The sequence below is a fragment of the Vespula vulgaris genome, chromosome 9 (assembly GCF_905475345.1).
Source record: "Vespula vulgaris chromosome 9, iyVesVulg1.1, whole genome shotgun sequence".
In the NCBI taxonomy this organism is placed as follows: Eukaryota; Metazoa; Arthropoda; class Insecta; order Hymenoptera; family Vespidae; genus Vespula; species Vespula vulgaris.
In genome coordinates this window covers 6,985,127-7,010,498 of record NC_066594.1, presented here as the reverse complement: position 1 = coordinate 7,010,498, position 25,372 = coordinate 6,985,127, and the positions used below count along the sequence as shown (strand labels likewise).

Below are 25,372 nucleotides of genomic sequence, written 5' to 3'. Positions count from 1 at the left end.
GCACGAAATATGAGCAAAGTGCATCGCACGTATAAAAGTACGTACGTGTGTGTGTGTGTGTAGCTATAGTTTCTTTATACATCTATTTTCAAGGATCCTATAGAAATAAGTCGAATTTTTGTTAAAGATTTGCAAGAATATATATATTATCGTCTATTTTAAATATGAGATAGATAAATATATATATATATATATATATATATATATATATATATAGAGAGAGAGAGAGAGAGAGAGAGAGAGAGATAGGAAAATGGCTCGTACAAGCATTAGCAGGAATCACCGTAGAGCTTGAAGCGATTTCACGGGCAAGCCAGGAGCGTAAGTGAGGCTTTACAAAGTTGTCCAAAGGGCGAGTGTTTCGTAAGAGATAAGTGATGCGCAAAGGGGTTGGGAGGGGACGGAGGTTAGAGAGAAACTAAATTTTAGTGTGTCGGTACTGAAAGTGAACTATGGATTCTCCTCGGCTAACTCTCTTAAACGAATCACACTGCAATAATAATATTCGAACTTTGTATCCCTCTGATCTTTACGAAACGCATGACAAAAGCAAAGGAACAAAAAGAAAAAAAAATACTAAACAAAACAAAAAGAAAAAAAAGAAAAGAAAGGAAGTAAAAAAAAAAAGGAAAATAGAGAAATAGGAAAAACGTTATCTCGAATAGGAGCGCTTCTTTCAAATAATAAAATAAAAATATCATATACATACATATATATATGTCTATATATGATATGTGTGTATATATATATAATCTTATCTCCTATTCTCTTTGTCCTTCTCTACAGAATACGCTTATACGTGCAAAGCTTTCGCATGTAATTGCTATAGCTTTGTCGAAATAATAGCTGCAATCAGCTTTGTGCGAAGGTCTCTTTCCAAAAGGACATTGCTCCTCGCTACGGATAATCCCTCCGTGAGGCTGCTTGCTCGCTTGCTTGCTTGCTTGGTTGCTCGGTTGCTTTCAAGAGGCTCGCACGCACGCTTTCATACGTGGGATGCATTTCCCTTGTGTTCTGTGCGTAATGCCTTGTGTGAGAATTAAAGTAATATTTAGATATGCACACATATATATATATATATACATATGTATATCGTTTCAATTTTTAATGCAAATGACGAAGTAAATAATACACTGTTAAAATTGTATTACACACTAGCAAATATTGAATTTTTAATTCAACATCGAATATTAAATTATATGTATTATATAATACAATTATTAATATCATATGTAATGGTTAATTAATATTTAATAATTATATGTTATATAAATTATTATATAATATAAATTTATATTGTCCCTTGGGGGTAAGTCTCTCACGGTGTTCGAGGTAACCGTCGTCTCCATTCTCTGAGTATATCTATAATATTAATGATAGTGAATAGAGCAAAAGAGGGAGAGGGAGAGAGAGAGAGAGAGAGAGGAAAAGAGACAGAGAAAGAAAGAAAGAGAAACAGAGAAAGAGAAAGAGAGAGAGAGAGAGAGAAAAGGGTTCACTCTTTCCTTCGTTACTTTGTACTCGGTGTACTGAACTATACGAAACAAGTTGACACTCGACAAAGAGGGGAAAAGAAAATGAATATAGGGAACTTTATGATGTTCTTGTCGTCTTTGCTTTATCCAAAGGTGGTACGTTCAAAAAGCGCGTTCGGCTACGCAAAAAATCTAGCGAGAACGGTGCACGTATTGAGCCACGTTTTCACTTGATAACTTGAGATCCTAGAGATCAAAGAGAGAGAGAGAGAGAGAGAGAGAGAGAGAGAGAGAGAGAGAGAGAGAGAGAGAGGGAGAGAGAGAGAGAGAGAGTGCGTTTGTTGCGAGCCAATTTAATAATCTTTTTTTCCTTTCTAATTTTTTTCTATTTCTCTTTTTTTTTTTTTTTTTTATTCGAGTCTCTTACCGGAAAAAATATCAGGAAAACTTCAACAGACGTTTTCGTTCAAACGAATTGTTTGACGACGAAATACGTAAAACAATTTATTGTTAATACGTGGAAAAATTGTTTCCGTGAAAAATTGCTAAATCGTTCGAAGGAAAAAAGAAAAAAAAAATGTAAATAAATTTTTTAAAAGAGTAAAACGTTTCGCGTAGTAAAAATAATCGATGAAAAGAATATACGAAATTTAATAAATATCTTTTAAATTGAAATTAAATTTGCGACGATTATGCATTTCTTTTTTTTTTCTTTTTTTCTTTCAAACCAAACGAAAAATTTTTAATTAAAATTACTTTGATGTATTTCCATATTTTTAAATAAATCCGGTCGAAGTTCCATTTTCTCTTTTTATCAGTTATCTTTTTTCTTTTCTCTTAATAATGACAACACTTAGATAATGTATCGATTTGATTTTAGTTACGTAATAACGATGCTAAAGTTTCGATAACACGAATGAAAATTTCAAAATATAGTCGTGTCATTTTTCCTCGTCGAATATCGTAGACGAGAGAGAAGCATTGCACACACTATGAAATCCTCTGCGTATACGTACAAATTTGTTCCAGATAGTTTATCTGGAATCGTTCTCTTTCTCTTTTTTTATTCACGCACAAATACAAAGAGAAAGAGAAAGAGAGAGAGAGAGAGAGAGAGAGAGAGAGAGAGAGAGAGAGAGAGAGAGAAAGAGAGAAATATATATATTTTGTTTCTTTCATCTTCCGCGGCACTCGTTACATTTTTATTTCTTTTCTATATTTTTTATTTTTTCTCACATACATATCTCTCCTTTCATTCATTCGCTCTTTACTTTTTTTCAAACAGAGAAAATTGATAAGGATATTTAACCCAGCTAATAATCAACAAGGTTGATTAACAAATAAAATAAAGTATAATCGAATCGTGGAGTTCCAAAAGTAAATATATCAATTTTCCTATCGACGTATTATTATCTATATTATATCACGTACATTTTCATCGTCGACTTATCGAATTATATATATTATCGAAAATGATCGTCAAACGAAATCGAGTCTGAGACACGAGTCAAACGTATTCCGATTTATGCCGATCGAGAATAATATCCTTCTCACAAACCCACAAAGTTTCCTTTTTCCCATCAATAAAATCTTATTTCTCTCTCTCCCTCTCTCTCTCTCTCTCTCTCTCTCTCTCTCTCTCTCTCTCTCTATTTCTCTTCTTTCCACGAAGCGGCTTCCTTTCTCTACTCTAAATCCAACCGTAACGCTGAGAGATCCCGTAAAAGATAAGATAGATCCTCATATCGTCGAATCCGCGTGAGAGTTTTGAAAAATCTTCGAGTCCTTTCTATACGACGGTAAAATCGACGACGACGAAGACGACGAAGCCGACAAAAAGAGAGAAAGAGAGAAAAATGATCGATATATTCGACGAGAAAAGTAGATCTCTTATCATCATTATTAATGTTGGAGTTTATATATATATATATATCCTATGGCTTCTATTATTTCCCTATAACTCTTAATATTTTTATCGAATAAGCTCATGAAATTTTGTTTGAAGTATGTTAAAAGTACAGGTCGAATTAATTTGCAAAAATATTTTCTACTTACATTCTCTTCGATGTCTCTTCGACTAAATCTACAAACGTATCTATTTCTATTACAAAGAAAATCGTTCTATGAAACAGCTGTGCCACGAGAAATCGAACGAAAAATAACTATTGGCTGACTAGGTATTGCTTGTGTATTCAAATCTAATTTTAGAAGGAAAAATAAGGAAAAAAATGAAGAAAAAACTATTGAATTTATTTATCCCGCATACGTCATTTTTTTACGTGACACATATACAAAGAATTTTGGATAAAAGTTATGGAGACACAACACAGTTTCTCTTTCCTATAATTTTCTATTTTTTATTAATTCAAAAAAGTCTCCTATTACGTTATTAGATTAAAACCTCCGCAATGCTCTGATACGTCGTGACGTTTTAACTAATATTAATAATCCATTATTAAATCTTAGCTTTAGAAAAAAAGTCGTGTGTTTGACGGACGAATATATATGCTAATAGATATATCCAAGGTATAATACGATAAATCACTGATACGTAAAATAAAATGAAAAATGAAACAAAAAAGAAAGAAAAAACTCAAACTTCTGATCGAGATTGATCATTAAAAATTTTCAGCTTTGAAAAGTCATACGAACGAATAATTTCATAACGCAAATAATAGATAATTTACAGAAGAAAGAGAAACAGAGAGAGAGAAGATGATCGATTCGATATATATAATACTATAATCAAAGAAAAGACACATCTATTACTATTATATATGTAATCGACGTCAAATTACTAATTCGAAAATAAGAAAGAAAGAAAATAAGAGAGAGAGAAAGAGAGAATGGAAAAAACAAGAAAGAAAATTCAGGTTGTAACCGAGATTGATCATTAAGGATTCAATTGAAAAGTTCCCATTATCGAGCCTGTGAAAATGGTCTCCGGAGAGTTTTTTCTCTCTCTCTCTCTCTCTCTCTCTCTCTCTCTCTCTCTCTCTCTCTCTCTCTCTCTCTCTCTCTCCAGATTCTCTCTCACGAAAATTTCTCTTTCTTGAAATCATCGTTGCGCGTAATTGCCGACAGAAGGAGAGACCGAGTAAGTACGATAGATAGATAGATAGATAGATAGAGAAAGAGAAAGAGAAAAAGAAAGAGAGGAAGAGAGACAGAAAGAGAGAGATAAAGAGAGAGAGAGAGAGAGAGAGAGAAGGCAAGTAAAATGGTTCTGGAGATCGCTAATTCGTTCGATCGCGTGAAAAACTCGTAGTAAGAGGTAGAAAGGATATCCCTCTATCCATACCCCTAACCTTACCCCCTAATAACGTAGTACGATAGAGAGAAAGAAAGAAAGAAAGAGACAGAGAGAAAGAGAAAGAGAGAGAGAGAGAGAGTGAACTTTCGAGAACGGGCTTAATTTTACGCATCGTCCTTTCGAAAACGTTCAAGGTGCCACGCCTTTTCCTCGTTCGACCGACGAACGAAGAATGAAACGTTCACGCATTCTACTTCACCCTTTACCCTACCCTACCTTAACCTATACCTTACCCACTCTTCAAACCAACCCCTCAAAACCCCCACCCCTACCCACCCTCCCACTTGTCACGCCTTTTTACAATTAACGTTCCGTTTCCACGTGAATCGAGCTCCGTTCCCAGCTCGAATAATTCTATTACTTTTCTCTTTCTATGGCCTTTTTCTTTTATTTGTTTCTACTTTACCATTCGTTACAGGAATAAATCATATTGGTAATTTTTGTGGATTCTTCTTGGATGATTTATTTTTTTTATGGATTTTTCTTTTTCTCTCTCTCTCTCTCTCTTTTTTCTTTTTTTCTTTTTGTTTTGTTTTACAAGGGTTTATTATTCCTTCTTAAGGCGTGTACTTACGTAAATTTTAGATAATATTTAACCAACGATTTTCTTCCCTCGCATTTATTTTTTTTTTTTACTAATGATTAGGGGAAGATATTATTGTATAGATAGTAAGGGAAAGTATTAATAAAAATGTTCTTACGGAAGATGTGCGACGTATTGTAACATATTTTTCAAGTAGCTCGTTCGTACGAACGAAACTACCTAACTACGGATATGAAAGTTTGTAATAAAAAAAAAAAAAAAATTCTATTACTTTTCTATGCTTTGTTTTATCTTTTCTATTCGTACAGGTATACATATGTATTGGAAATTTTTGTCTCTCTCTTTTTTTTGGTATACATTTTTACGTAATACGTAAATCTGCAAACCTTTTCTTTCCTACTTTTTTTTCCGCTGAGAATTTCTTTCACTACGTTAAAAAAAAAGAAAAAAAAGAAAAAAAAAGAAAATACATATCTTATATCCTTCACATAGTTGATGATCCTAATAAAAAAAAAACGCCGTAATAAAAAATTGTCGTCGCTAGAAAAATAAAGCCTCCTCCCATAGATGTTGCGAAAGGGGTCGAATCGTCATTACGACTTATTTATCAAAGCCTACAAAACTAATTCGTCAAAATGATCGCTGGGATAAAAGGAAAAAAATACGGATGGGGTCGGTTTTGAGCGAGATAAGGAAAAAGGAAAAAAAAAAAAAGAAAAAAAAAGAAAATAAAAGGGAGAAAAATGAGAGTGGCATATATAATAGATTTGTCGTGAGAAACCTCGACGGTTTTCTTTCCTTTTCTTTCCTTTTTTTTTTCTTCCCTTCGAAAGGGAAAAGGAAAAAGGGAGAGAAGGTGGGAGGGAAGAGAAAAAAAAAAGAAACAAAATAGAAGAAAAAGGAATGGAATAAAAAGAATAAGAAAAAGAAAATAGGAAAAGCTAAGAGTTTAATTCGATTCCCGCGATTCGCACTAGGTCCTCGCATTTTCCTAAGACCCTTTCAACTTTCACCGAAAAAGGGATCCTTCTCTCTCTCTCTCTCTTTCTTTCTTTAAGCCATATAAAGCAAGATGGTGGTAACACGTGCGAAACGTTGAGTAATTCACGATGGATACGCTCGATGGCAAATGTCGGCAACTCTCAGGGTGGTCCAGTTCTGTTTCCCAAGTGGGTTTTCTTGTTCCACTCTTTTTCTTTCTCTTTCTCTCTCTCTCTCTCTCTCTCTCTCTCTCTCTCTCTCTCTCTCTCTCTCTCTATATCTCGTAGTCGTTGACTTGAGAAATGTACGAGAGGAAGAAAGAAAAAGAGAATGAGAAAAAGAGACAGAGAGAGAGAGAGAGAGAAAGAAAGAAAGAAACGTATCAGACCTGATTTCCTCGTACGTATGTGCATATCTATGTAGATACATATATACACATGTGACTGGACTTACTATGTTTCTAGCGTGAATTATATCGTGAGGTGAGTTTATTTATAAACGTTAGAGTATTTGGGAAGATCGACGGTTAAGCCTGAATTATGAAGACTAACTTATAGAGATATACAACGACGACAAAAAAGAGAGAAAAAAGAAATAAAGATAGAGATAGATAGATGGAGAGAGAGAAAGAGAGAGAGTAATAGTTTACATTTTATCGAACTTAGTAATAATATTATATATATATATATATATATATATATATATATATATATATATATATTTCTTTTTATAAATAATAAACAAAATATATATACACACTTATATTTGTGTGTATAAGTAAAAAAGATCTTGACAATTATAGATTCGTTAAGTCAACGATCATCTCCGATTATCTCGAAAAACTCTTATCTAACTTTTAGGATGTTAAGATATTTGAAAGATCTAGGATACAGTCAACGGGAATGTCTCAAAGGAGAAAAGATTAATGTTACTTAAAGGATAATCTTACCGGGTTAACGAGATACCTTTCTCAATGCACAAGTAAAAAAAGAAAGATATATATATATATATATATATATATATATATATATATACATATATATATATATATATAAGAAAAACGAGAAGATGAAGGATTTTGATGCGTATCTTTCATCTACTACTTTCGTTCGTTCCTTGGACGGTTTTAGATATTTCGTCTTCGCGTCACGCTAAAACGGAAACGGATATCCCACCCCTTGTAGTAGCTGTAGTAGTAATAGTAATAGTAGATAGTAATAGTAATAGTAGTAGTAGTAGTAGTAGTAGTAGTAGTAGTAGTAGTAGTAGTAGTACTAGTAGTAGTAGTATACTCTGAGTAACCGTACTCTCGGAAGTCGAGCTAGCTTTCTCCGTAATATTCTCTCGGCTGAGAGAGAAATACAATACCTAAAATGGAGTACTTCCAGAAACACGAAAATCATCCTAACGCTCGCATAATGCGCTAATTATAACGTTGCTCGGTGAACACCGAAAGACGACTACGACGACGACAACGACTAGGACATGGATCCTCTCGTCTCTTACCTTCGCGTTTATGATAAACTCAGGACGAGAGAACTATGACTAATTAGGTCATAACAGATAAGACAGAGATAGAGACAATAGAGGTAGATTGAGTGAGAGAACTACATAGGACGATGTCTCTCTCTCTCTCTCTCTCTCTCTCTATTCCTTTCTTTTCAAATTAGTGTACTGCTATGAAAAAATCATGAGATTTTGAAAAACTTTGAGAAAGAGAAAGAGAAACGAAGAAAATTTCTTCAAATTTGATAACTTCTCTATGTATAAAAAGAAAAAAAAAATAGGAAAAGAAAAGCAGAAAAATAAGACAAATATAGACATACAGGGACAAAAGTAGACGACGAGTAGGAAAAAAAGGAAAAGAATCAAAACGAGAAACTTAAAAAATCGTTTGATTTTTCTTTCGTCGAAAATGATGTAAAGAAAGAAGACAAAGAAAAAAGGACACAGAGAGAAAAAAAAAGGAGAAGAGAAAAAAGAGAAAAAGAAAAAAAAATAAATAAATAACGTAAAAGGATCTCGTTCGTTTTCGTCGAGGTTTCATGTCTCCCGTCAATCAACGAGCATTATCTTTGGCTTTCGCGCAACGAGACACGAGTATCGCCAGGTTTAGAATAAATCACGCGGATTTTGATGCTTTTCGAACGGCACAGAGATGCATGCCATCACCACCACCACCACTACCACCACCATCACCACCACCATCACCACCACCACCACCATTACCACTACCACCATCTATACCATTGCCATCATCGTTACTGCTACTGCCACTCTCGCCAATACCAAACCAACACCAACACCAACACCAACCTATATGGTCGGCAACACGCGGCTTTTCGTTTTTGGAATTTCGCCAACGATCACTCGTGATTTATAAGCTCTCTTCTCGCACGAACGCGGATGGACTTTTCCTGCTTCCATGTATACACCCACCGAACCTCTTTTGTTCTCTTTCCTTTAACCCCGTTAACCCTTTTCCCCTACCTTCCCCTACCTTCCCCTACCTTCCCCTCATCCACCCCTCTCTGCCATCTTTCATTACGATCCATTACGATCTGACGATAGATCCTCTATCATTTCATCGGATATCATGGCTAATTATTATCCGTTTGTTTTATGTCTATCACGAACAACAGATTAGTAAGTACTCGTTTACTTACTCGCTCGATTATTCAAACATTTAATTATTTAATTACTGATTACGTTGAATTCGTTACGTGAAGTTCAAGCGAGAATCGTTTGTATTCTTTTATAATCTACGAATTGTGAATGAAAATTGATTTGTTGTAATAAATTATGATATATTTATGTATTATGTTGTATCTATATGTGCAAGATATTATTCACGAAATATACGACGATTCGTGCATTTCGTATTAAATAATTCCAAATGCGATTGTACTCATTGTTCTTCGATTATAACAATATCGCATTTCGTTTTAAAGCAAAGAAAAATAAATGAATGAATTAAATAAAATAAAATGAAACAAGATGAATTTACGGGCAATAATAGTATTTGCAAAATAAACGAGCGAATGTTTCACGTATTAAATAATTCCAGATACGATTCTACTCATTGTTCTCCAATTATGACAAAATTGCATTTCGTTCTAAATAAAAAAAATAATAATAATAATAATAATAAAATAAAAAAAAATAAAAGAAAATACAATAAAAATAAAAATAAACAAAACAAAACAAAACTAATTACGCAGAAGACGCAGAATAATATTATTTACAAAATAAACACTGAAACGTATCGCACATTAAATAATTCCAAATACGATTGTACTCATTGTACTCCAATTACGACAAAATTGCATCCTGTTAAAATTAAAAAAAAAACGAAAAAAAGTGAATGAATGAATGAATGAAAATGAATGAACGAATGAACGAAACGAACGAATGAGCGAACGAATGAAAGTTATATAAGATTTTCTTTAAAAACTTTACAAAATGAACGTGAAAATATGAATTATGAAAAAATACCGTGGACTACCATTCTACACACTCGACTAACTTACTTATTATTATATTCAAAGGCAAGACGATCGACATTCGACGTGACGTTATTTCATTACGCCTTTATTACGCGCCGACCCGAATATGCCTGAGCGAGATTAACCATCGTGCCTTTATCTTGCCGACCTGCATAACATTTATTTACCTCGGCCGTCATTTTTCATTTGCTGGAGAACGTGTACACCTCTCTCTCTCTCTCTCTCTCTCTCTCTCTCTCTCTCTCTTTCTCATACACACAAATACACACACACATTCTCTCTCTCACACATACGTACATACTCTCTCTCTCTCTCTCTCTCTCTCTCTCTCTCTCTCTCTCTCTCTCTCTCTCTCTCTCATCATCTTCTCAGCTGAACCGATGATTTATCGTAGCATCGACGAAAAACTTGCTAATGCGTGCTTGGATGGACGGCGAGTATAAAAGTGCAGTCATGTAGTTTGCTTTCGCACTTTTATTTTCTTTTTCTTCCTCTCTCTCTTCTTTTTTTCTTTCTTTCTTTCGTTTATAAACGAGCATTCAATGTAAAACTAAAAGAATATTCGAAAAACACGATACTTATTGATAAAGAAATTTTTCTTTCCTATCTATTGATGTTCTATCATATCGTAGATATCTTCATTTCTACGCTGTCTCTTAGAAAATATTTTATGTTCAATAATTTCGTTATATTATTAAGAATCCTAATTATTAAATAGTCTCTTTGGAAAATACTTTTGGTAGTTTTATTATATCGTAGAAATCCTAATTTCTAAGCTATCTCTCTCTCTCTCTCTCTTTCTCTCTCTAAGAAAATATCTTCGATGCCTTCATTGTATTATAGAAATCCTAATTATTAAGTCCTTTTTTCTTGAATCAGAAACAAACGAAAATTATCGAGGAACGTAGAAAATCGAATTTCTACGTCGTCATTTAAAAATTATATGTTCGGTATCTTCACTCGGTTGTTATCGCAATAATAAAATAAAGTAACGATCGATTAAAAGCAATATACGTATATACATAATAATAAATCACCTCACGTGTATGTTCTCCTCAGGTTCCTCTGACGATAATCATCGCATACCACGGTAATGTATCCCAGACGACATCTGAAAAAATAAAAATTCAATTAAATTACAAACGTATATCTTAATTCGCAAATGATATATTTTCCAAAATTAATAATCGAGAAACTTATATTAAATATTAGATCGTTGTATATTATATATCGATTTGAAGAAGAGATAAGAAAATTTCTTTAAAACATATGTATATATAATGTAACATAGGTATATATAATATTTCTTAAGAACACACACACATATATATATATATATATCCTATGTAATAAGGTTAGAATAGTATTTACCATGAAAGAAATTCGATAACACAATCGTTTAGTTGGCACAACCTTTCCAGTACAGACCCATCGTCGAACTAAAGCGTGCTTTGCATGAACTCGCTCTTATAAACAACCTTTATTTATCTCTACTGTTGTATACGTACACACGTACTCTCTCTCTCTTTCTCTCTCTCATTCTCTCTCTCTCTCTTTGACCCATCTACATACATTATACTTAAGGATACATGATAATAAACAAATGATGTAATCAATTCGCAGAATGAGATTGAAGATTTCGAGATATATTTTATACGTGATACATAATAGTATTTTCTATGGGACAAGACAGAATAAAAAATGTCTTATCTTTTTGTTACATATGTACCTATGTATCAACGTATGTACGCACAGTGGGATGTTTTTCAACTCACCATGAAACGACAATCTAACGCGATGTTTTTTTGTATCATCTACTAATACATATTTATTCTTTCTCTTTTTTTTTTATTAAAATCCTACCTTCCGAGAAGATATACAATAGGTTAATAAGTTGTAAATAATTGTATAATTTATTAAATAAAATCGAATTATCATCTTCGTATGTAAGAATATATTCCGTTATATTAAAAGAAAAATACATTTTATCGTTCAAAAGGATTTCATATTAAACCCTTACGTAAAGATATCTACTACGATAAATGAAGTTTCTGTTTGAAGTTCAAGAAAACGGCTGAATATGTTTTTAGTGTGATTTGAAACGACGTTACACGTGTTCTCTCTCTCTCTCTTTTTCTCTTATCTTCTCAACGCAGTCTCTTCTTCGAACGCGTCGTTTTTGCGAAATTTAGACGTTAAGAGAAACGATTTCAAAAAGCAAACATTCATACTTAACGAGTTATCGTCAAAGAAATCGAGAAAAAAACGACGATAACGACGATGAGAACGAAGATACGATTAAATTTCTCTCTATTCAATAAAGTTGGCTTAATATAAAGAAGCACTTAAGTATACAAAGCATATGTTATATTACGTAGGAATATGTATTATACTTAAGTAGTTAGTTACATAGTACTGAAAGGGCACCGGGCCAAACGATTCTAAGAGATTTTACAACAATCAAGTTTACTTTGTCACGATTAATCATCCGTTTTCGAATCATTAGTATCGAATCGTTGCGAGTTAGAGTAGACTGTTATTAATTCGACCAATACTGAACTTGAAAAGAAAAATTTCGTTGGAAATTAATAACTTAATAATTAATAACGATTTGTAAAATCATTTAGGAATTTTTGCTTGACCTATTCTGTATAATATCTACACTCTGTAGCTATTATATGTATGTGTGTGTGTGTTTAACTTATTACTTTCTCGTCTAGTTTGAACAAAGAAATTTCAAATATCGTAGTATCTACTAAAATTTATTTCTATGATTTCCTCTCTCTCTCTCTCTCTTAACTTTTCTTTTTAATCACGTACATATCCTCCTTTATCGGTAGTACACTTCAAACGTATCATGGATTGACGAGAAAGAAAAAAGGAAAAGAGAATAAAAAAAAAGAAAAAAAATATATACAAGTAAAAAAAAAAAAAAAAGAAATAGGAAAAGAAGAAAAGAAAAGAAAAAACCCGAACGAATAAAAGAAAAGAAAACGATCTCTCGTTTCAGGAAAGAAATTCCTTCTCTTTCGCGAGAGAGAATCCGAGAAAGGCTTTTGTAATGAATCGAGCGGAAAATGTGGAAGGCTTTTGAGAGAGAAAGAAAAAGAGGACGAAAGAAAGAGAGAGAGAGAGAGAGAGAGAGAGAGAGTGCTCTAATACACGATTAAATACACGAGAAACTTAGTACATCGTTGGCAAATCGTATATATTTTAACGCAAACGGTCCACTTTATATGGCGTGAAATCGTTTAGGATTAGTGATATCGTTTGGGAACGCCTACGATTTTCTTTCCCCTTAACCTTTTTTTTATTTTGCTTTCTTTTCTCTCTCTCTCTCTCTCTCTCTCTCTTTCTCTCTGTCTCTCGTTTCCTACATTACTTGACAAAAAGTGCTTTGTGCACGTTACGTACGATAAAATGGTGTTATCGTTTAGCGGCTTGAATCGTGACAAATAAAACTACCCCATTGGTTCGAACATTTCTCGCCATTTTTATCATAGAAAATTGTTGGTATAAATGGTTGGTTTGATTTCGACGGGGAGCGAAAGAAAAGGGGGGAAAAAAAAGAGGAAGAAAATAAAAAGCTGCAAGTTGAAAAAAAAAATGAAAGAAAAGAAAAACGTAAAATAAAATAAAAAATGCGGAGATTTTTTTCTTCGTGCGAATTAAAAAAAAAATTTGTTCTATATAAATTAATTAATTTAATAAAAAAAAAAAAGGGAAAAAAGAAAGAAATCATTTCAAACGTGGGAACAAAAGGGGATAGGGGATGACGTGTAAGGGTTGGTACGCTTATCGTTGTTAAATTATTGCTACTTGCAAAATTCACGCGTGTGAGATAATTATTTCTCGTATCTTCTCTATCTATCTCTCTTATTCCGGCAAGTTATCTCGTACCTCGAAGGAGTTAATTGAGCTCCTGTTTATCGTAATTAATCGTAGTACCCGTTTGCGAAAGGTGTAAGCAAGCGAGCGAGCGAGTAAGCAAGCAAGCAAGCAAGCAAGCAAGCAAGGAAGGAAGCAAGCAAGCAAGCAAGCTTCGTTATTAACACAGCTAAAATATTATTAATTTCAAAACATATATTATATGTATATATATATATAAAATATAGGGTGAATCAAAAATGTTCTTAAGATTATTTAAAAAATCAATAACTCTTTTTTGACGAATTTTCTCTTCTATTTCTTTTTTTTTTCAAATCGTAAAACTACGGAGTACTGACTCATAAAACTACAAAACTCGATTAACCAAGCCTAATTACGAGCCTTGAGAAAAAGGTAATTAATATGAGAGAAAAAAAAATTTATCGAGGAATATTTGCAACATTCTTTATAAAGTATTCTCTTGAAACATGAGAAAATAGACGTAATAGAAATTAAAGTACAAATTTCTTTTTTTTTTCTCTTCTTTTCTAATTAACGTAATAAAAATGTATAATCTTCTAGCATCGAACCACGATGACTTCAATAGATGAAATAATAGAGATAATAGATCACACGTTTATCGATCGTTTTAATTCGAACGTTAATCTACCATTAGATGAGTTTGACGTTTTAATGGAGGAACACGAACAATAATATTTCTCTTTACCGTCGAGTTCTACTGTAAATTAGAGGATAAACAGTAAGAGATAGATAGAGAGTTAGATATAGATAGATAGACAGATAGAGACATATATTTCTTATGGGGTCTACCAATCTACCAATAAATTACAAGAACATTAATAACACTAAATCATTTCTTTATCTAATACCTTATCCTATCACGATCTTTCTAATTTCTTTTTCTCATCTTTTTTCTTTCTTACATTGAAATCGAGAAATCGATATTATTCCGACCAATCATCTCATATTATTCAAAAGGTAGATAACACAGATAAACGTAGGATAAATCTAACCGATCACGATGATCACGTTCATCGTTATCGTTAATGGACCGAACAAAATATTCGACTAGAAACGACGTATTATTCAATGATTTTCCGATTAGAAATCGATCGATTGGTTTATCTCTGTTAGATTAATTCAAAATCTATATTTTTCAAGATGGAACTGTTCTCGTTTATGTGTTATCGTCTTTAATATTTTTCTATTTCGACATCCAACACGTAAGTGAGAAATCGATAGTGAAAAAATCGAAAAACATCGAGAGAATCTTCTATTATATACATCTATACATACATACATATATATATAGGTTTCATTTCTCGATGTAATAGAAAGAAAAAGTTGTCATTGTCAGTTCTTTTCGTCTTTCTCTCTTTCTCTCGACAATCAGTTTTCATCGTTGAAAAATAACAAAATACTTCCAGTGAGAAAACGCCATTACATCTTCATCGTTGTCAACACAATGATCGCGTGATTTTATTGGAAGGGAGAACAATCCTCTCTGACATTTACAATAATTGAAAGCTAACGTTCGTTCGTCCGTTCGTTCGTTTGTTCAAGTCCGACCGACCGATCGATCGAACGATCGATCGATCGATCGATTTGTGGACCAATATAATTCGATTTCTCCATCAATCTTTTCGCGAACATTTCTATTCAATACTTTGATACAAAACAAAATTATTAAATATTCGAACGTGTTGCATACTTATCTTGTAAATGTTTGAAACAAGCGTTAAATATTTTCTTTTTTTTTTTTCTATTTCTGTTTTTTTTTTCTCAAAGACATCCTTTGATATCAATGAAAATTTTCTTCGAATAAACGAACAAAGATGTGTTGATCGATATTCGTTATAATTTCCTTTTTTCTTTTTTAATATTTATCACCGTCAAATTTTATTTTTATTTTTATTAAATCCGATACTCTCGCACGCTTAAATTCTAATCTAAGAAAACAGGGGAAATACATCTTTGCGATATTGAAAGATTTATATTATTTCGTTAGAAAAAAAAATAGAAACTATTTGATCGGATGCACTGACCTATATACTTATCTAAATACATACGACTTACATTAGTCTTCTCGATGGCCAACCATTTTTGGAAAGTACTTCCCATATAGTGATCTATGGATCACGTTATCGTTAATAAATATTTATTTTCAACAAAAGTAAGAGAGCGAATTTCTTTTTTAGAATATCTATTTTCTTCCTTTCTTTCGTTCTTATTTCATCAAATATATTCAAACGATATTATTTATATATATAATATATATATAATATATATGTATATATATATATATATATATATATATATATATATCTGAATTCAATATAAGCGTTCTACTTTCTATTAGAATATTCCCAAATAAACGTAATTCAGACTCGGAAGATTTTCGATTGAAATCTCGCGATTTTAAGGAACTGAAAATATCTCCATGCTATCTTCGACTCAATAGGGTTTGCCTTAAAAAAAAAAGAAGAAAAAAGAGGGAAAAGAAAGAGAAATAAAAAAGTGTCCGCCTTTTGAAAGGCAGAACACACCAGGCTCCATTGTTCCGAATCTTTAGATTAAAGGCAACGAAACAAAAGGCAAGGCAACGCGAAGCTTTCGAAATTTCCTGTCCCTTGTTTTTCTCTCACGGTAGAAACCGATCGTCATACTCCCAACGATCAGACTCTAACGCGAGAAAGACAGTGTCTGGTTTTTTTCATTAAAACACCCTATATAAACTACACACAGAAAAACTCATTTCATTCGTTAAAGAAATCCTATTTCTCGTTTATCTCTTTCCTCTTTTCTTTTTACTTGTTTTTTTCTATCTCTGAAAAAAAGAAACAAAAAAAGAGATACCATATGAACGCGAAAAAAAATACATATATATATATTAAATATAAAAAATGGCGATCGAAGAAAAAAATAAATAAATAAAAAAGAAGAAGAAAAAAACCTTCATCAATTGTCCCACTTAATTTATCACGATGCATCGGAAGGAAGATTAAAAACAAAAAAAAGATTATCTGTACTCAAAATATTTCTAGAATCTCGAGAACATAGAAAATTCTATATTTCATAATCGTTGCAAATAATAGAGTGAGAAAAGAAGAGACAGACAGAGAGAGAGAGAGAGAGAGAGAGAGAGAGAGAGAGAGAGAGAGAGAGAGAGAGAGAGAGAGAGGATCATAGAATACTGCGGATTGTCCTTGGAAGGATATCGGTTCACGATAAGACCACTCCTCCTATCATTTCTACACTATACTAGACCAGACATATCACACATCCACACACATACGTGTCTATATTGAACATCCGCCTTGTCAAACAATCTATACACACATATATACGTCATACACACGTAGGTACGTACGTACGTACATACGTACAGAGAGAATGTGCTTATCATATGTGCAATATAATTATATTGTATACACGTACATACGTACGTATACATCTACGAAGAAGAAGACACTTGTCCTATTAATAGTAGTAATACGAGTAGTGCTAGTAATAGTTGTGATAGTAGTAGTAGTAGTAGTAGTAGTAGTAACAGTAGTAGTAGACTGCGTATGGTATCGGCTTTGATCCATAGGAACGTCACCGCAATGCGTGTTCCTACGTGGCATCGGCACGGTTCCTGCTCGAACTCGCATGTTTGCCGACCTATGTTCGACGGCTTTGACGTATCCCTCTAGGGAGGGTACGAGGGACACCACGGTGTATCGAATCTGGAGATGACCAAACCACTATGTCCTTCCTTCTCCCTCTCTTACCCTACTCGCACTCTCACTCTTACTCTCTCATACTCTCTCACGCACGATCTCTCACACTCTCTCTTTCATACACACTCTCCTTCTCTGTTTCTCTGTCTCTCTCTCTCTCTCTCTCTTTCTCTCTCTGTCTGTCTCATACAATATATGATCTCTCTTTCTCTCACATACTCTCTCTCGCTCGCTCGTTCGTATCGCTTATACGCTAGTTCCCTCGCTTACACGTCGAAATACATCGACGATAGAGAATCGAGAGTTTGCCTCGAGATGTAACGTTCGTGTCGATAGCTTGTTATTATGAATGTAACAGCAACGCCAACGGAGAATACAGACCTGGTTCTGATAGTGTCTCTACGTCACATATGACGTGATCTATCTACCTATCTATCTATCTATCTATCTATATAGGCAATTATCACGTTTCTCGAATCAGATAATGTTAATTCTAACGAACGATCTTAAGAATATTATATTATATATTTTTGATATATCGATAGAAAATTGCAATGATCCTGTCATCGTTGTTGAGAATCATTTTTCTTTCAGGACATAATTATTTGAATGTAATGATCGATAAATGAATAAATAAATAAATAGACAGATTGTTTCGTATACGTTCATTTTAATAATCCCTCGATCGGATACGATAATTTTGATATATATCGTTAGATATGTTATTGTCATTGTTGTTTTATTGTTGGAAAACTTGTCGTTAGAAAAAAAAGAGACAGAGAGAGAGAGAGACAGAAAGAAAAGGACTCAAAGAGGTCGAGAAGGATCTTTCTCTCTCTCTCTCTCTCTCTCTTTCTCTCTCTACCTCTCTCTCAAGGAGATTTCACGGATAAGGATCTTATTTGTCGTCATAAATTTGTCGTCATAAATTTTCCGTCGTCTAACTCCGCGAAAATTCGAAGCTTTCCCAAGCGATATGTTCGTATATACTCGAGGAAAGATGTTTCCTTCTCCTACTCCTTCGCTTCCTCCTACTCCTCCTACTCCTCCTTCCCCTTCCTATATTCCTCCTTCTACTTTTCGTTCGTGAGAAGAAGCTAGAAAATTTTTCGTAATACCTCTAAAGCTCTTTGGTCGACGTTCCACGGAATGGAGATTTTAAAATCTCTCTTTCTCTCTCCCCCCTCTCTCTCTCTCTCTCTCACGCACACACCCTCTCTTTTCGTCATTTCTCATGAACAATAAGAAAGAATGAACAAGTGAGAACAGCAAAAAGAAAAAGAAAAAGAGAAAGATAGATTGATAGAGAGAGAAGGATAGAGAAAGAAGAGAGATAGGAAAAATGCCGTTATTGTTATTGTTGTTGTTCTCCGTAAGTAAGAGAAAAAGAAAGAGAACAACTACAACAGGAAGAGAACAAAAAAGGAGGAAGAAAGGAGAAAAAAAAAAGAAAAAAGAAAAAAGAAAAGAAAAAGAAAATAAAAAGACACAAGAATCTCTCGCGAGAGAACGTCGTAGCATTCTTGTCGCATTTTACTCTAATTAAAACGTCACGAGCTCTCACCGTTATCAATTCACGGTGACCCGAGGAATTTTTATGCGGTGAGGAGGATGACGTCCCTCATATCCCCCCACCCGTCACCTGCCACCCGCCAACAGTCTCTCACTACCCTCGACTACAACTCATCCCCGCTAGACCCGCAACTACCCCCTCTCTTCTCTTTCCCTATGCTTCTCCTTCCATGCTGTATCTTTTTTTTATTTTTTTATTTTTTTTTTATATATATATTCAACGAAACCGTTCCCAGTCGACAGACTCTCCCTTCTGTTTGCCAAGCACCCCTCTCTCCATTCTCCAATCTCTACCCTTCTACCCTCCTCTTTTCTTTATTCAACCCTTCGTCAACGACGGATGCTTCCAACGTCTTGTCAAAAAGGTAGAGAAAGAGAAAGAGAAGGAGCTTTCTTCGAGATGGCACTTCGAATTTTGAAACGGACTTTATCTTCCTTCTCGACTCGTACCGAATATATATATATATATATATATATATATATATATATATATATTTTTTTTTCTTTTTATCTCTTTTTGTCTCTCTCTCTCTCTCTCTTTTTCTCTCTACGAGGGTATATATATCTCTTTTTATTTACAAATGTATATTTACAGTACAGTAGTAAAGTGGATTCTAAAGAAATCACTGATAAAAGGACGAATTTCATACTTTTTTTCTTCCTCTTTTTTACTTTTATTTTTCTTCTTTCGTCCTCTACTCTTTTTGGCGCGCGAAAGTTTCTTTTTTATTTATTTCTTTATGTATATATTTTTATAAAAAAAAAATAAATAAATAAATAAATTATGATATATGTATAGACGCGTATGCATGTGTATATATGTATATGTACGGACATAGATACGTTTTTTTTTTATATCGTAGTAGACGATTAAAAGAATGAATAAATTTGTACGAGAGAACGTTTCTCGTTAATTAGAATAAGTTCTTTCGGTCTTTCGATCTCTCTCTCTCTCTCTCTCTCTCTCTCACTATCTATCTCTCTATCTATCTATCTATTTATCTCTCACTATCTTTCTTATCGATCACAAATACCAATCAAATTTTTATATGTTTGTAGAAAAAAAAGATAAAAGGTAGAGAAATTATTATCTTTTTATAGTACAAGATCACACGGAGAATGAATAAATTTGTACAAGGGAACGTTTCTCTTAATTAAAATAAGCTCTCTCTCTCTCTCTCTCTCCTCCCTCTCTCTCTCTCTCTGTCTTTCTTATCGATCATAAATACCAATCAAATTTTTCGATATTTACAAGGAAAAGAAAAAAAAAAGAAGAAAAATTATTATCTACTTATACGCACACACATAAATTTATATAATTTTTTACAATATACGATTAGACGAAGAAAGAAAGAAATCTATACGAGAGAACGTTTTCCTTAATTAAAATTAGTACTCACTTCCTCTCTCTCTCTCTTTCTCTTTAACTCTCATTCTTGTCGATTACAAATGCCAATCAAAAGGTACACTCTTAAACATAGCAATTACGTATATAATTAATCGGTATACCAACGTTGTCGGTTGAAAAGGAAAACAGTAACAATACGTTTTCGCGATTTCTAGCAAACTATAGGACGGATAAAGAGAGACAGATAGATAGACAGAGAGAGAGACAGAGACAGAGAGACAGAGAGAAGCAGAAAAAGAGAGATAAAGAGAAAAAGAGAGAGAGAGAGAGAGAGAGAGAGAGAAAGAGAGAGAAACTATTCATTACCCTTTCTTAAGGCATTGCATTCTGATTTTCATTTCCATTAATTTCGTGTAATTGTTGGCGGATGAATGAAGTAGGAAATGTATTGTTCCTCAAAGCGGACGAACAATACATAGCTACGTTTCAGTCCTCCGTTCCCTCCTCCCCCATCCCTCTCTCTCTCTCTCTCTCTCCTACGTCAGAAACACGAAAGCTTCCATAAGCATTTCTCTCTTTGTATAATGTACATATACATATATATATATATATATATATATATATATATTTTGTTATATCCTTCGTTACTCGCACGCGCGAAATCTACGTTCGCGATTAAACAAATTTCAACTTGGTTACCGTACTTCATTTGAAACGCTGACACAACGATCGTCTTTAACATTTCCCATTCCCTCGACCACCCCTTTACCCTATTCACCGAGCCACTCTTGGCGGAAGAAGAACGGAAGACGAACAAGATTAAACTTATTACAAAAAGATCTTATATAACCACCATTTCATTATTATAAGAAGATCAAAGAGGGAATACGATTAACGATAAGAACATGGAGAAAAAAGAATGGAGAAAAAAGCTGGAGGAAACTGCTAGGAGAGGAGAGAAAATAAGAGAAAAGGAGGAAGAAAAAGGAAAGAGGAAAAAAAAAAAGGCAAGAAGAAGGAGAAAAAGGTAAAAGGAAATCGAAGTAATTGATTTATCGCGCTTCAATCGAAATTTATTTATTCGTACGAATTTAATTAATTCTTTGTCGATATATTCCTTTCCCTTTTTTTTTACACGTATTTACATATGTACATATCTATATACACATACATACGTACGTACGTACGTACACATAATAAATGTATACACGTTTAATCGAACTATCGCAAAAGAGAGAGAGAGAGAGAGAAAAAAAAAAGAAAAAGAAGAGAGAATCCAAATTGGAAAATTTTCGAAAATTGTTCACATAGGAGAAGAACGCATAGGGAAACTGTACAACGCAATTTTGTCGCCAGTTTTAACCTACAGCTCTGTCGTTCTCTACGAAGCAAATTACAGAGAAGGAGACATTGAGACAGAGAAACGGAAGGAGAGCGAGAGAGACAGAGAGGAAGAAAGTGCCGGATATAAACGGGAAACGTTAGCGATTAAGGTGACTCTAATTAAACTTGGGGATGGTTTAATGCGACAAAACTCACACACGGACAACTCTTTCACTCCTTCCTTCCTTCCTTCCTTCCTTCCTTCCTTCCTTCTTCTTTTTATTTTTATTTTGTTTCTTTTCTTTGTTTTTTCCTTATCTCTCCAAATCCTTCGGTTGGTCCGATTTCTTACGAGAATTTTCTCCTCCTCCTCCTCCTCCCCCTCCTCTTCCTCTTCCTTCTCCTTCTCCTCGTCCAACTTGTATGCCAAATTTACGCTCGAGAGGGAACGCTGAGACCGTCTCTTGGCGTCTTCTTCTTCTTCTTCTTCTTCTTACTCTTCGTTTGGAGAAAATCTCTCTAGTAAGATAAAACGAGAAGAAAAGGGAAACGAGCGACGACGTGCTGTGCAGTACTGTGCAATGCAGTGCAGTGCAGTGCAATGCAATGCAATGCAATGCAATGTAGTGTCGTTATATCGTTCAGATTTAACCACCCAAGCAATCTGCGCTTTTCAAGAGACTCGGAGATACAACCTCTCTGGTGACACGTTTCTCTTCTTTTTTTTCTTTTATTTCTTCTTTTATCTACTATCTAATCTCTTTATTCGTTTTCTTCTTCTTCTTCTTCTTTTTTCTTTTTTTAACATACCTATGTCGTTTCGTTAATCTCATTCGAATCTCAATGGGTGTTACGTTCCATTTCATTTCCAGTTTATTATTATTATTATTATTATTATTTTATTATTATTTCATCATCATCATCATCATCATCATCATCTCTATAATCATCGTTATCATATACATTATGATAATTATTATTATCATCATTACCAAAACCTTATCTTCAATTATCATCTACGATAAAATACACATCTCAACATGCCGATTACTAAATTCTTTATTATACTCTATAAAGAATTAATATTGCATCCCGATTACTATTAAATTCGATGCATTACATTACAATGGATTACGATAGTAAGATTATAAAATTATTTTCATGGTTTTTTACTTCTCATTTATCTTCTTTATTTACTTATTCATTTATATATTTATTTATGAGAGATAGGTAATCCACGAAAGATCGAATCATCGATGTAAACGTTCGACCGATCGAATAATTATATTTTGATCGAGCATCTCAAATGGATAATTATACCGATCGACTATCTTATCGCATTCGAATGTTACATAACAAGACTAAGGGAGAATTGGCCAATGTAAATTGGACTATATCTGCCGAAATCAATCGCCCGAGACACAACGAGATCCATCGATCGTCTTCGCGATTGATACGATGATCTTCTAATCGAAATTCACGATACATCGATAATGTCCGATTGAGGTGAGTAGCATGAGTATTCATGTTGATATTCGACATGACTTCGAGTCTGTTTACAATGCACGTTCCGAATTTACTCTTAACGAAAACATAAATACACGTACGTGCATACACGCATACGTTTCATACGTACGTACGTGTATTTTCTTCAATTAATTGAAAATTACGAAAACGTATTTTCCATAATCGAGTTTTCATTTTCCAATCATACGAGATTAAATTGTCGAAAGTTTATCAACTCGTCAAATTATTCCGTCTTTGCGAATAAATCTTTCTCTTTCCTCTCCTCTCCTCTCTCTCTCTCTCTCTCTCTCTCTCTCTCTCTCTCTCTATTTCTTTTTCTTTCATGAATTTAGAAGATCGACTCATCCGTCGTTTTCTTAATTAATCAAGTTTCATTGAAATTTCATAGAAAAGTAGCCGAAAGTTTGAGAACCGAGGATATCTTCTTATAAGAGGTAGGTAACCGGATTTTCTTTCTTTCCTTTCTTTTTTTCTTTTTTTTATTCTTTCTCCTTTTTTCTTCCTTCCTTCCTTCCTTCCTTCCTTCCTTTCTTTCTTTTGAATCGTCTCGTAACGTTAATGGACCATTGAAAACTGATAACTAACGCTATCGATTTTCAGTTCAACACTTTTCTCGATTAATTATTATTAAATGATATCGAAAGATTCTCGTCGAGCGGAAGATTCTTGTCAAGAAGTGGAAGAGGAGAAGGGGAAGAATGGAAGGAGGAAGAGAGAAAGGAAGTGAAGGTGGGGAAAATAAAAGAGAGAAAGAATTAGAAGATACGTTTTATACTTGGAGTAACAGAAACAGAGAAACAGAGTCAATTAGAGAAACAGAGACAGAGAAATAGATTGATAGAGAGAGAGAGAGAGAGAGAGAGAGAGAGAGAGAGAGAGAGAGAAAGGAATATGTATGTAGTTAGTTACCTACGGACGTCACTACGTTTGTGAGCGACCTCAAAAACATAGCTCAATCGACCCAATTCCGATATCAGCAATTATTACGCTCGTTATAAGTGTACTCCACATGTCCCCTACTCCCAATCAACCCCGTTATCCCACTTTCGTCCTCTACAGCATATTTATGAGACCAGTTTATAATTAGATCCTTGCTAAGTCGGAGTATAACTTATATCCTTACTACCTAATTAGCCTATTTTGCAATTCGCGAATATCTTCTATGGCTTCTTTTTTCTTTTCTTCGTTATTTCTCATTTCTTCTTCTTCTTCTTCTTTTTTTTTTTTAAATCGTCGATCTACGATCGTTTGCAGTTTTTCGAAGTGTTATGAGAAAGAGAGAAAAATCATACATATATGTGTGTGTGTTTTTAATCTTTAATATAATTTTTAACATCGTTATTCTTTTCTTTGTTCCCTTTATTTCTACAAAATACTTACTGTTAATTATATTATATTATATACATATATATATATATATATACATACGTATACTTGATTTAACAAGCACATAACAATATAAAATTGAATGATACGGTATTTGAATAAATTCATTAATAATGTATATGTTACGTTATATTAAAGAAAAGTAAAAGGAGAGAGGAGTTCAGTGGCCATACCAAATTGAGAAACAATGGATCGAAGGAAGGAAATAAGGAAGGAAGGAAGGAAGGAAGGAAGGAAGGAAGGAAACAGATGAGAATACTCATACATAACCAACACAGGACTGACCTACATTTGTGGAAACTTGAAACTGTGTATCTAATACAGTGTTAATCTACCTACGTCGAATATAGATGTGTATTTTAGCTTTATGCATATATGCCTATGACATACATATACACGTGCGCACGAACAAATAAACAGACATATATACTAACGAGAGGAGTCCTATGCATCCTATGCGTTATCACGTGCATGATAAATCCGACATGGATTTTCGAGTTGGTCGCTATTCGATCATGATGTATCGGAAAGAAAAAAAAAAAATCAAAATTTGACTGATCGCACAAATCGTCACGGAAAGAGAGCTGAGAAAGAGAGAGAGAGAGAGAGAGAGAGAGAGAGAGAGAGAGAGAGAGAGAGAGAAAATACGAAACTTTTTTTTAAACTAGTATTTTTATCTTCTTTTTTTGCTTTTCTTTTCTTTTTTCTCTTTTTTTTTTTTTGAGATAATTTTGTAAAGGATCATATTTGATTTATCGATTCGATACATTATGTCAATCTCGTTTCG

At 33.6% G+C, this 25,372-nt stretch overlaps 1 protein-coding gene across 7 annotated transcripts in view; it reads right to left on the bottom strand.

Moving 5' to 3' along the window:
- The window catches only part of LOC127066163 (putative uncharacterized protein DDB_G0277255), a 295,758-nt gene that overhangs the window by 164,365 nt on the left and 106,021 nt on the right, over positions 1–25,372 (bottom strand). For all 7 annotated transcript variants that reach the window (XM_050999553.1, XM_050999560.1, XM_050999558.1 and 4 more), the window contains one exon: positions 10,857–10,930. The gene's annotated coding sequence lies outside the window, so the exon portion shown is untranslated. The remainder of the gene's footprint in view (positions 1–10,856; positions 10,931–25,372) is intronic.